This window comes from Pteropus medius, unplaced genomic scaffold (genome assembly GCF_902729225.1).
Source record: "Pteropus medius unplaced genomic scaffold, Ma_sr-lr_union100, whole genome shotgun sequence".
In the NCBI taxonomy this organism is placed as follows: domain Eukaryota; kingdom Metazoa; phylum Chordata; class Mammalia; order Chiroptera; family Pteropodidae; genus Pteropus; species Pteropus medius.
In genome coordinates this window covers 4,969,564-4,982,351 of record NW_024340700.1, presented here as the reverse complement: position 1 = coordinate 4,982,351, position 12,788 = coordinate 4,969,564, and the positions used below count along the sequence as shown (strand labels likewise).

Here is a 12,788-nt window from a genome sequence, read left to right as displayed (position 1 = left end):
CTAGCAGGCCTCTGTGGAGCGAGGAGCACCCCTGGCCCACCTTTGAGTTCGTTGGCTTCAACCAGTCTTGCTCTGGAGAACAGCCATGGGCCTCTCTCGAAGCCTTTGCTTGACTGTAAATACATATTCTGAAGGATAGGGGTTTCAGTTGAGGATATTTGTTCAAGGATTTTTTGGGGAGAAAAATTTCAGATAAGAGTTTCGTGGCTAAGATATTTTTAAATTCCTTTTACAGAATCACAAAGACTAGTCCCTTCTGTTTGAATGCTCTGCATTTCCAGGGAGGGTGTGTGGAGAGGGGGTGGAGAATGAGAGAGGAGAGGGGGGAGAATGGGGGAGGGGGACACTGGCCCCTGCCGGTGGGGGGAAGGGAGCAGGAGGAGGGCAAGGGAGCGGGTCTGTGTATGTGTCATACGCGTCTTCATTTGTACTATTGTGATAGCAACTATTTTTTGAGCCAAGTTTCATTTTTACATATGCTATTTTTAATTCTCATAAAGACTGCTGCTGGATATACCTTTATCATTTTATAGTTTAGAAAACGGGTTGAAAAGACTACTTAGTTTGCCAAGTCATTCTGCCTGTCATTGGCAGAACCAAGATTTGAAATTAGTTTTGTCTGTCTGATAAACATGGATATATACACCTTGTGTGTGTGTGTGTGTGTGTGTGTGTGTGTGTGTGTAGATGTAAATTTAGTGTACTCTGTTGTATAATCATTTGATTTTTGGGGGATAAGAAAAGCACATCCTGGCAAACCCTTTTTTATTCATTTCCCCTCAAAATATAAGACTCATTACTTTCTGTCAAAAATAGTTTGCATATTCTGTACTTCATTCTTGAACAGATGAAAACAAGTTGACTCTTCCCCAGGAAAATGTACACATGCTCAAGAATGCAGAATTCCAGCTTCTAGGGAGTTTCTCAGAGTTTCTGGGGCGCCGTGGAGCGCGCCCATTCGGGGCTCACAGACCCGGGCTGAGAAGCTGCGCTCGGTGTTGGGCACGGGCTCTGGGAACACCGCGCCGCCCCGCTCGTTCCAGACCTCTTCTCCGTGACCTTTTCCTTTCTCATGAAATTATAAATAATACCGAAGGTAGAAAACGTTCTCAAGAAAACCTAGTAAATGCCGACACAGTCCGAGCGAGGGCATTTCATATCTGTGTGTTAGAAAAATCATCAAGAACGTTGAAAGAATTAGCTCAGCACCAGCAGTACAAGCGCAGGGTGAGACTCAAGGGCGCCCTTCCTCGGCGGAGGCAGCGGCCGGCGGGACAGTCAAGTGAAACCTCGGCGCCCCGTGGCGCTGGCCGGGGTCTCGGAGGCCTGGCCTTGGACACGGCCCCGTCTTGGTGTCCTGGGGCCGCCATGCACAGTACTTCAGGCTGTGCAGCTGACACGACAGAAATTTAGCTCGCAGTCCTGGAGGCCGGAAGTGTGAAATCAAGGGGTCTGGGTCGGTCCCTCCTGAGGGCTGGGAGGGAGAGTCTGTCACCCCCTCTGTCCTAGCCTCTGATGGTTTGCCGGCACCTTTTGACAAGGGAATAACATCTAAACCTGTAGAGAATTTTTATAAAAATTTATTTGACTCAGAGGGAGGACATGCCTGGAAGCCAGATCTCAGCGGACCGAGATAGATCCTTCTGGAATGGCAGGCTGGGTTTGTTTTCTGCATGTGGAGTTAGGGAGGGAGCGTAGGGGAGATTACATGGAGGAAGATTACAGGAGGTGGGAGAAGGGTCACAGGACAGGTAACAAGATCCCCTGCTCCCCCGAGGGATGTCCTGAGCGGTCTGACAAGAGGCCTTTCAAAGGTGCCGAACTGGGTGCACAGAAACAATGGCGGGCGAGGGTGGGGGGAGGCTCCCTTAAGGCAAAGATAAGTGACAGGCCTGGGGCCGACTGCCAGCCTGACCTGCCCAGCTAGGAATTTATGACCAGGTCCCCCTGAGGCGACATTCCGTACAACCCCTCCCCTTTTTCCATGTTTCGTCCTCCTCGGCTTATGACACACCCTGTCACCCTGACCTCTGTCTCCACATTCACCTGGTCGTCTCCCCGTGTGTCTGTCCTCGGGCAATCTCTGAATAAGGACGCCAGTCACAGCGGATCAGGGCTCAACTCCCGTAGCGCGGGGTCTCCGCTCACTCCGTCCGCCTCGACCCGGTGTTCAAATGAGGCCACATTCTGGGGTACTGGGAGTTTGGGGGGTGCAGTTCATCTGTAACACCCCTCAGTGGGTTTTAAGTGCCGTAATTTCATTTGAGATGGGCATTTCGTGTGAGGTGGTCACTAAGGTCCTCAGTACGGGTGGATGCCAGGACGTTTCAGTCAGACTTAACATGTCCAGCTGCAGCTTCTTCTGCACGTCTGCCGGGTGCCCGGGTGCCTGGGCTGCTCTTGTGAAATCCGATGTCAGTTCTCGTTCCCTCCTCCCTTCCTCCCTCCCCCCTCCCTCCCCCCCTGTTTGCTGTCCCTCGTGCCTCTCTCTCTCTCTTTCTACCCCTCCCTCCTCCGCTTTCTCATTTGTTTATGTTCCTCTAAAACCTCCACATGTGGAAAAGCTATAGCATAGATTCAGCAAACAATAAAACCAGGATTTCTCAGCCGCACGCTGCTGGCGCTCTGCCCGGGCGGTTTTTGTTGTGGGGCCGGTCCTTGCAGTGCAGGGGGTTTAGTTAGCAGCATTCCCAGATGCCGGTGTCCACCGCCACTCTACCCCCCGCCCCCCGCCCCAAGGCTTTCAGACATCATCACATGTCCTCTTGGGTACAAAATCACCCCCAGCTGAGAACCTGTGACTTAAACTTTACTGCGTGCCATGCAGGTGCTGGGAATCCAAGGATGTGACTGTGACAAACCCTGGTCCTCAGGTGACTTAGGTCACAGACAGGGGCTGCACAGCATGGGCCGAGCAGGGAGCAGTTGGCCAGGGAGACTCCCAAGTCAGGGTGAGACAGGGCGAGGACAGGGGCGAGGAACAGCCTGGGGGTCTGGGTTTAAAAGGCCAGTTGCTTTTTCCCCGTGATCTTGAAGAAATGTCATTCTTAATGGTTTGGATTTTTCCTTAATATTCTCTAGATTTTTTTTTTAATCTTTGTCTTAAATCGTAGTTTAAAAAATATCTGAAAATTAACTTAAAGAAGAGCTAATCGAATGTTCCTGTTTTAATGTAAATAGAAAATTGAGACCTTTCATGTTGATTTAAGGAGGTCAAATTCATTACTTTTCTTCAGGCACGTCGATTTCATGACAGACGGTATTCTGTTTCTTAAACTACACCTGCGAATGGACATTTAACTTCTGTCTTTTAACATATTTTAAACATTATTTTTATTATTAAAATAATAAACAGCCATAGCGCATCTAGTAAGCTGATCGCCGTGCTGAGTTGGTCACTTGGTTCTGAGGCTTGGGAATGGCTTTGAGAGATCAGCTGCTTTTCTTGACATCAGCCTCAAAGAGATCATGTCGGTTTTGTTTTATTTTATTTTCTAATGCAATTACATTAGGTGATAGATTTTCTTATTGTCAGTCTTTTTATCTGATATAATTAAATTGCATTATAATGTTTAAGTTGTTTGTATTTCTGACATTGGAATTTTGAAACTACACAGTGGCACTAAAAAGTAAGAAAATGACTTCGTTCATGGTTTATAAAAACTAATGTTACTGCTTCATAGAACTTTGTATTTTGGGGGAGGGATTTTTTCAGTTTAAGTATAGAATTGAAGTTAATATGATTAATATTTTATGAGTTCGTGTTGGTTGATTATCGGCCTAATTTCATTCATCAGTTGTCAATGTAATGTTTTAGGAGACTTAAGATCTTATTATTCATAAGTCTTAAAAGCTCTTTGAGTATTGCAAGTCAAAGGCCTTAATTATCCTAAATTGACCTCTTAGTTTTTGTTTGGATTTTCTGCTGGGTTCGCAGACCCGGCAGTGATACAGCTTACGGGCTGCTTGCTCTGTCCGTGTAGCGGGGAAGGTGTCGCAATAGATAAGCACCCCGCAGAGCAGAGGGACGCGACGTCACGTGTGTTTGCACATGGGTCCGAGTTTTATGACTTGGACAAAGACTTGTTGAACTACAGAGAGTCAGGATTTGGAGGCAAAGGATAAAGAAATAATCTTTTCAAAACCATGGTCTTGGATGAACTCCTTTGATGTGTGTTACCGCTTAGATTTTTAAAAACCATCCTTCTGGAAGATAAAAACTGAGCTTTTAATTCTCATAGTTTTTTTTGTTTTTTTTTTTTAACTACATGAAGAAACAGTTCCTCACAATTTCTCTCTCCATGGGGGATGTGAATCTGTTTCTCTCTCACCGTGTTTTAAGGCAAGGGTCCCCCACTCCGATCTGTAAGGAACTGGGACACACAGCGGGAGGTGAGTGGTGGGTGAGCAGGGAAGCGTCATCTGTATCTACAGCCGCCCCCAGCGCCAGCATCACCGCCTCAGCTCCGCCTCAGATCCTCAGGCGTCAGCTTCTCAGAGGAGCCCCGGTCCCTCGTGCCAAAAATGTTGGGGACCGCTGTTTTAAGAGAGATGATAAAGATCATTCTGTGCAATGATGTAAGATGTATTTTTAGTATTTTTTCTTTTCAGAATGCATCTTTCTAATTTAATTATCAAAGACCAACTTGTCAACTTTTATTAGATTTCATTTTTATCCCCAGGAATAGTAGTTATTTGGAGGTCAAATTTATTTCTGAAGTAAAAATTCACTGACTTAAAAAATGCTCTGATTTCTCCAGCAGAATTTGGCAAATACTGGGTATAACTTGGCAACTCTTGAAAATTGCCGAAATTCTATGATTTCATGGTTCTTTAGATTTTAGAAAAATGAGATGTAGTTTGTTATGAATAAAATATGTAAGTTACATGAATTTTAACTTACACAATTCACAATAATTGCAGTTACTTCAGTTCGTAGTTAAAGATAGATGGCGTACTTCTCACGCTGAGACACCAGAAGCGCACTAACTTGTGAGGCCAGGAGAGGCTTGACCCTGCCCCTTTGACGATGATAAACGCTCCGCTCTTGCCGCCACCTCCCTCTTCCAGAGTTTTCTTCTGTTCAGATTCCAAAGACTGGTGTGATGTTAACCGAGTCTTATTTTGAACCATATGCTTATTTACATAAAAATTAGCTTATCGACTTTTTCAGGATTTTTCAGAGGACATACACGTTCATTCATTCAACAGATAGTTTTGGGGGGTATTTATTATATGCTAGGCACCGTTCTCGCCGGTGAATAAAGCAGTGAAGAAAGCCAAACTGGTATGCTAGCTCGTATACCCCAAGGGGAAAGGAAGCAGAGAAGAGGCGTTTTGTGCGCTTGTTTGTTTTGAGTAAGATAATTGGCAATTTCAGAAAAGGTGGCCAGGAAGACCTTGCCGAGAAAGTGACATCTGACTGGTTAAGATCTGAAGAAGGTGCCTGGGGTAGGCCACTGGGACAGCTGGGCTCAGGGCTTCCCGAGCAGATACCGCATGCAGAGCCCGGAGGCCACGCTCTTGGCGTGACTGGCTAAGGTGGCAGGAGAGAGAAGTGAGAGCCAGGAGGTCATTTGGCGGACTGGCTGCTTCTGTGACGGTATGGGAAGCCACCTGAGCCGAGGGGTGACCCGATCTCACTTGTATCTTCACAGGGCCTCTCTGTCGCTGTAAAGAATAGAACGAGGGGAGCAGGGACACCGTTTAGGTCCAGGAAACCACTGAAATGTGCCGGTGAGCGAGGGCGTGGCCGGACCCGGTCAGCGGGAGCAAGGTGTTGGGTAGTTGGAGTCTAGACCTAGAGCCAGCGGACCCAGTGAGGGAGGGACGAGTCGAGGACGGCTGGAGGCGCCTTGGCCTGAGCTGAGGGAGGTCGCGGTTTACCCAGAGGACAGAGATCGTAGAGGAGAAAGTTTTGGAGAAGTTTTATTTTGGAAATGCATGGGTCAGGCAGTCTTAGGTGGAATGGCACAGTCTAAGAGTGATGATTATCAATACAATTATTTGTAAGATATACCACTACAGCTTTAGAATGTCTGACTCACGTAAATCTTCGCTTCCTCTTTCGTTTTCAGTGGACTCCATGTAAATTTTTGATCAGCTTATCAGTTTCTTAGATCAATTTGGAAAGAATAACGTCTTAATGATCCTGAGCCTTCTTGTCCATGTACATGGTATATCTCTCTATTAGATGTTCTTCAGTTTGTATTTGCAGTGTTTTACGTTTTCAGTGTATGGGGCTTAAACTTATTTCATTAAAGTTATTGCTATATATTGCTGAGGGTCTAACCTTCACAGACTATCTAGACCTTCTTGATAGTGGTGTATTCTTTTTTGATGCTATTCAAGTTTATTTTAAAAATTATTTATTACTAGTATCTAGAGACAGTCTTGATTTTTGTATATTTATTCGTATCCTGTGACCTCATATATACACTGCACAGTGTGATGTGAATACTGAGAATATGGTCGACGTGCTTATTCTAGTAGTTTTTTGTAGGTTTTTTAGGATTTTCTGCCTACAGGATTATTATGGTATTTGCGAATATGGTATTTCTTTTTTTCCCATCTGTATGCTTTTACTCTTTCTCGCATTGTTTTCTTGCATTATTATTATTATCCTGGTTAGAACCTTCAGGACCAAGCTGAGCAGGAGTGGTGAGAGCAGACATTTTGCCTGGTTTCTTGTCTTAGGAAAGTGGTCAGGTTTTCACCACAACTGTGACGTTCGCTGTAGGCTTTTCATAGATGCCTTTTATCGGGTCAAGGAAGTTTCCTGTTTTTACTTTGAGAGTTTAAAGTATGAACGGATGTTGGATTTTGTCATTTACTTGTATATTGACTTAGATGGTCATATGGTTTTTGTCCTTTATTCTGTGAACATGGGATATTATGTTAATGAATTTCTGGCTGTTATGTTCCTCAGATAAGACCTTCTTGATAGTGGTGCATATTCCTTCTTACGCATTACTGGATTTAAGTCGCTAATACTTGTGTTCATGAGGCACATTGGTCTGTGGCATCAGGGTAAAACGCCTCCTAACTTGAAGTGGGAGGTCTTCCTCCTGACTCTGGGATTGGTATTATTTTCCTCTTAAATATAATTCACTAGGGAACCCATATGCTTTTTTAAAAAAAAGCAGATTCGGGTGATCTTGCTGAGGGTCTAACCTTCACAGACTCTCTCTGCCTTGGGCTGCTGTCAGGTGGCTGCTGTGTCCGCTCAGTGAGCCATTGACGTTAATATCTTTAACCACTTACTCTCACTCAAGAGGCATTTAACACCCTTTAAAACCTAAATTTATGATATCTGCACTCATTGCTATTTTAAAAACTTAAGTAAATTTAAAATATTTTTTTTGAGAATATTATACCACCAGTCGAACTGATTTAAGATGTTTAGAAGGGGAAGCTCTTGCTGTGGACTGACTCGTGTCTCCCAGATTCCTGTGTCGAAGCCCCGACTCCAGTGTGGCTGTGCGGAGAAAGGAAGTAATTAAGGTTAAAAGAGGACGGAGAGCCGGCCCCTAATCCCACAGGATGGGCGTCTTCGACACCAGAGGACTAGTGCTCTCTGTCCTCCTGTGAAGACGGAAGAGCCTCTCCGGGGAGCAAACCCTGCTGGAGCCTTGACCATGGACTTCCCAGGCTCCAGAACAGGAAACAATAAACGTCTGTGGTTCGGGGTGCACAGGCTCGGTGCCCAGGTGCCCAGGCTGCCAATGCGTCTGCTCCGCGCTGTCGCTGCAGGAATGCGTTGTCGTACTGCGCTGTCACGGGTGGAGTGCATACCTGGTCGCGTCCTTGCTGCGGCGTCAGGACACGTGGCGGGCGCTGGCCGGGCTCTGCCGAGGGCGCAGCAGTGCGTTCCGTGACTGTGTCCTCACCAGCTGCACCCCCAGGGACGCCTGTCTGCACTTGGCCTGGGCCCTCGGTCATGCCCATGCTCCTGCCGAGCCACCGTGGTGACGTCCCTCCAGATCGCCAAGTGGGGGTACGCTCTTTTGGAGTTTGTACCATTAAATAAAATAGTGTTGATTATTTACAAAGTGACATACTTCGACAGCTGTTGGCGGTTCTGCTTTTTTTTGTACTGGTTATGGGTCACGTAGTTGAGAACTGTATTACATTCCTCTTTAAGTGGATTAACAGTAAAAATAGTTCATTTTTCAAAGGTAAATTAGTTTTCTATTTTTGCGTAACAAATTACCACAAATTTAGTGGCTTAAGCAATGCCCACATGCAGCTCACAGTTCTATAGACCAGTAGTCTGACACTGTCCTGGTGTTTTTTTGTTTTTTTGTTTTTTTTTGAGTTCCCTGATTTATCTTAAAACAATATAATGTCTGACACAGTAATACTTCAATAGTATTTTTAAATGAATCACTATATTGAATAGGGAAGTATAAATAATATACTTTTATAGAAGTCTAAGAAAATACCATTTTTAGCTCAGTTTGTAATATAATTTTTTAAGAAGGTATGTTTTGTAGCAAAGAAAAAGTATGACTTTCAATCATTTTGAGAAAACTTCTATTTGATTTTCTTTGGTTTTTCTATATGAATGTCCTGATTTTTTTAAAATTCTGTTTGACAAGTAGAACGGAATGGTTTATAGGAATAGCTAACAAGTGAGATTTTTGTATACTTTTCACTTTTAGGGTATAATTCTTTTAAACTTAGATAAATGAAAATGCTAATGTGAAAACTTAATATCTCACTAGGGTATTAAAGAGCCATAAAAAATCACAGTTGGTATTGTGCTTGTCTTATCTAAATCCCAGTTTAAAAGCTGTTTTAATTAAAAATCAGCCTTATATTCGTCATTCTCTTTTTTTGTGTGTCTCTTATCCATTTTTATGTTTTTATTTCACTGGATTAGATTGCATCACATGAAACTGATATTTTCCTTTCTAAAATGTTTTAAAGCTTTCCTAAAACATTGTATGCTACCATAAGGTTCATTTCTCTGACACTTCTTATCCTTAGTTTTTATTTTTATTTTTTTACATTTTATCAAATGCTTTACTGAAAATCTCAGTATGTAGTTCTAGAGTAAAATCTTTCTTGCTATTGTTACGTTAAATGTGCAGGTCATGCTCGGCTTATGGTAGCCGAGGTGTTGACCCACAGATTCCCTGTATGTGTCACGGTCAACGTGCAGGATGTATTTAGCATCAGGCTTCTCTGTGTTTAGTGGCCGTTGTCCAGCTTTGGAGAAACCACTTTCATTTTCAGGAGACAGTTTGATTTTAGTCATTTGGTTAATGTTACCATGTGGACTGTATTAATTACACGTTGATTCTACCTGCCACTTTCCAAAGTCGGCGATCACCCAGCCCTCGTGCCTTGAATCCATGTCCGTTATTCCAACCCATGAACCGTTCAAACCATAGCACCGTCACCCCAAAAAGGGAGCTTAGTCTGTCCCTCTGTCTTCACAGCAAAAGCCTTGAGCTTCCTGGGATCGCTCCTCTCCCTTTACCTCCAGGCTGCTTCTGCCTTTCCCGTTTTTATCCGTCTTCTGATTCGTGGACTATATCCTCCAAGACGGCTCTTGAGTTTACTTACAGATCTGCCTTGAGCTCACCTCTCCGTCTGCACTCTGTGGGGCATTGTTTTCTATTTGCCCTCGGACTTCATAATTCTGCATGTATTACATCCCTGTGGAGTAGGCACCGTCACTGGCCTGGTCTTTTGTTTGTGAGAACAAGAGACTTAGATGGTTACGTGACTTTCTTAAGGAACGTAGCCTGATTCTGAGCATGCAGCTGGTGACTCAGAATTGGGGGGACCGGATCATGCCGTCTTCCACCGGGAAACTTGGGGTCTTAGGGAGCTGAGAGTCTTAGGTCCTTCATGCTGCGCAGCCTGTGCCTGTGCACCTGCCTCCGGTTTGGACTTCACTTTGGCGGGAGGCGTTTTCTGAGGCGTGGACTGGAGACAGTTTGGTGTGCTTAAGCTCGCTCTTGAAGTTCTATGTAGAAATCCTTGTTTTTACCTTTATCTTATCCCTTTGAGGAGCTTTTGTTTTTATTTGGCTTTCTCAGTGAAACTTTTATTGATGTTCTCCGCCAAGGGGAAGCAGGCAATTTTATTCTGGTTTAGAAATACGGCAGTGTGGGATGCGCCTTCTGATGTGCAAATGATAAACATTGGGAGCAGTGGCTTTTCTGCAGACGGGACACCTTTCAGGCTATTAATTTGTGTGGAATAAGTAATCAATTATGTAGGTCAGAATCGTGGCAGTGTATTCAATCAGGGTTCATTAAATGACCGCTTTTTAGGTCATAGACAAATCTTGTTTCAGTGGGAATGTACTTGGTGGGGGCCGGGGGGAATTATTTAGGTGAGATAGATAAGGGTGATTATAAGGCAAACATTTTTCCCAGCTTTATTGAGGTTATTGACTTGAAATGTACATTTAAGATGTACAACTTAATGATTTCATATATGTAAACACTGAGTAATGATTACCATAATAAGGCTGGTTGACACCTCCGTCCCTCACATAGTTCCCTCTTCTGGAGGTGATAACTTTTGTCAATGTAAGAACATCCAGATCTGTAGAGAATTTTTATGAGTGTTTTGAGCCAAATGACAACAATTGCTAAGAAGCTAGATCTCGGGTGCTCGGGAAGATGGCAGTTTGCAGTTTCTTTTCTGCATTTGGAATTAAGGAGGGAAAGTAAGGAAGATTTTAAGGAGGGTTACTGGGGGTGGGAGAGAGCTGGGCGGGGATGGGATTACAGGACAGTTAACAGGACCTTGTGCTCCCCAGAGGGGCCTGACAAAAGGCATTTCCAAGGCGTGTGACCCTAGATGCAAAGAAACAACGGCTTAAGGCGAGGATCAGTTCTGTGCCCGGGCGGGACTGCCCCCCAAGACCTGCCCAGTCAGGAATTTGTGATCAGATCACCCTGTGAGGTGACTGTCCACAGAAGCCCTTTCCAGCCGCAGTTTTCATAAGATCTACCCTGTTAACTTGCAGGTGTTTAGTGCTCTGTTAATAGCAGTCGGTGCTGTGCAGTGGGCCTCTGGGCTGACTGATCTTACAGCTGGCGTCAACCCTAGACCAGCTTCCCACCGCAGCAGCCGCTGCTCTGCTCTCTGATTCTTTTGAGTTTTGCTTTTTTAGATTCCACATATAAATGAGACCCTAGAGTATTTGTCTTTCTCTGACTTATTTAACTTAGCATAACGCCCTCAAGGTCCGTCCATATTGTTGTAAAAGGCAGAATTTCCTTCTTTTTATGGCTGAATAATATTCCGTTGTGTGTGTGTATTGTGTATGTAGCAGATTTTTTTATTTCATAATTTGATGTGAAATGTGTACTATATTCCAAATTGAGAAGTAACACTAGTCAGTAGCAATCCCATTAAAGTGTAAGAAGCTCAGACAGGAGGAAGTGTCAGAATCGAGAGGCAGCTGGCTTTCAGAGGTCAGCTCATGGACTTAAATCTTTGTTTCAGCCTAATTATGGCTTCTGTGGCCAACAAAAGTAACCCAATTACTACTCTGCCCTCATTTTTTTTATACTCTGATGATTATAATTCATTTATTCAACACATATCTATTGAGCGTTTAGTTAGTGCCAGATGCATGATGCTCTGGGGCTCAATGAGCTAATACGTGCCCCCATTCTAGGATATATCGTACGTGAACCGAGCAGTCAGTGAGGGCGGGCTGTGATTACAGATGCTGCTCGCAGTTTTTACCCTTTGGTGGGGGCAGAGGTGAGTCGTTGGAGCGCAGGTGTGAGAGAAGTGAGTGCCCAGTGAGGAGAAGGTGTATGGAGTTGAATTTTGGAATTTCGAAAGCAAACGTAACTGATTTTAGACTTACTATTCTTCATTTAAACCTTCATTTGTTTTGGGATAAATCAAAGTTGTGCATAGAAACATATGCAACCTGGAAGTACAGTTACATGCAGCTCATTTGAAAATACAAACACACACACACACACACACACACACGTGCGCAGACAGCCTAGCAGGAAGATTGTCACTAAGCAACATGACAGTCCAGCTCTGCTTACTATGACATGAGATATCTTGTTTTGTCTTAACTTGACACTTGTTATTAAGTTGCTAAAATGATTCATCTGTGTTACTATTAGAAAATTTTCTGACATATATTTTGGAGCTACCTTTGGATACTAATAAGAATTTTTAAGTAAATTTGTGTATATACACCCATCTCCTGGGTACTTGAAAATGTGATGACATCTCAGACTGGGAAAGGTCTCTGAAGCCCCCCGGATTTTCCTCTCCCGAACCCCTCAGTGGTAAGAGAATGCACCGCCTGCTGAGGTGGCCTGATCCAGTGATAGGAGCTCGTTTCCCAAAAAATGTCTGCCTGCAGCAGAGGTGTAATCCACCTTCCCGAAATGTTAGTTCTGGTTTTGCCGCCTGGCTTCATTCATGGAAAAAACGAAACAGGATCAAAGACGTCGACTCAAATTCTTAACCCTTCTTACTCTATAGCATTCACATTAAGCGGTCAGACTGTCCACCAGGCGGTCCCAGCTCAGCACTCACGGCAGCTCTGTCACTGTTCCCGTGACGTGCACGTCAGCCCCTCACGTCAGGCTCTTCGTTATCTATCGAGCTGTTATGACAGCACAGTATTTAATAGCACAAAACTTGTTTCTTTTTCTAAGTCATGATCTATCTTAGAGTCGGACTAGCATTTAAGAAGCTGAAAGTCATTTTCCTTCACACCTAGAGTAAACGTAGGTAATTAGAGAATTGCAGCAATTACTGTTAGATCAGGAAAAACGATT

The 12,788-nt window shown here is 44.2% G+C and overlaps 1 protein-coding gene across 2 annotated transcripts in view; it reads left to right on the top strand.

The window, feature by feature from the left end:
- The window catches only part of PDE10A (phosphodiesterase 10A), a 181,539-nt gene that overhangs the window by 66,371 nt on the left and 102,380 nt on the right, over positions 1–12,788 (top strand). The window lies entirely within an intron of this gene.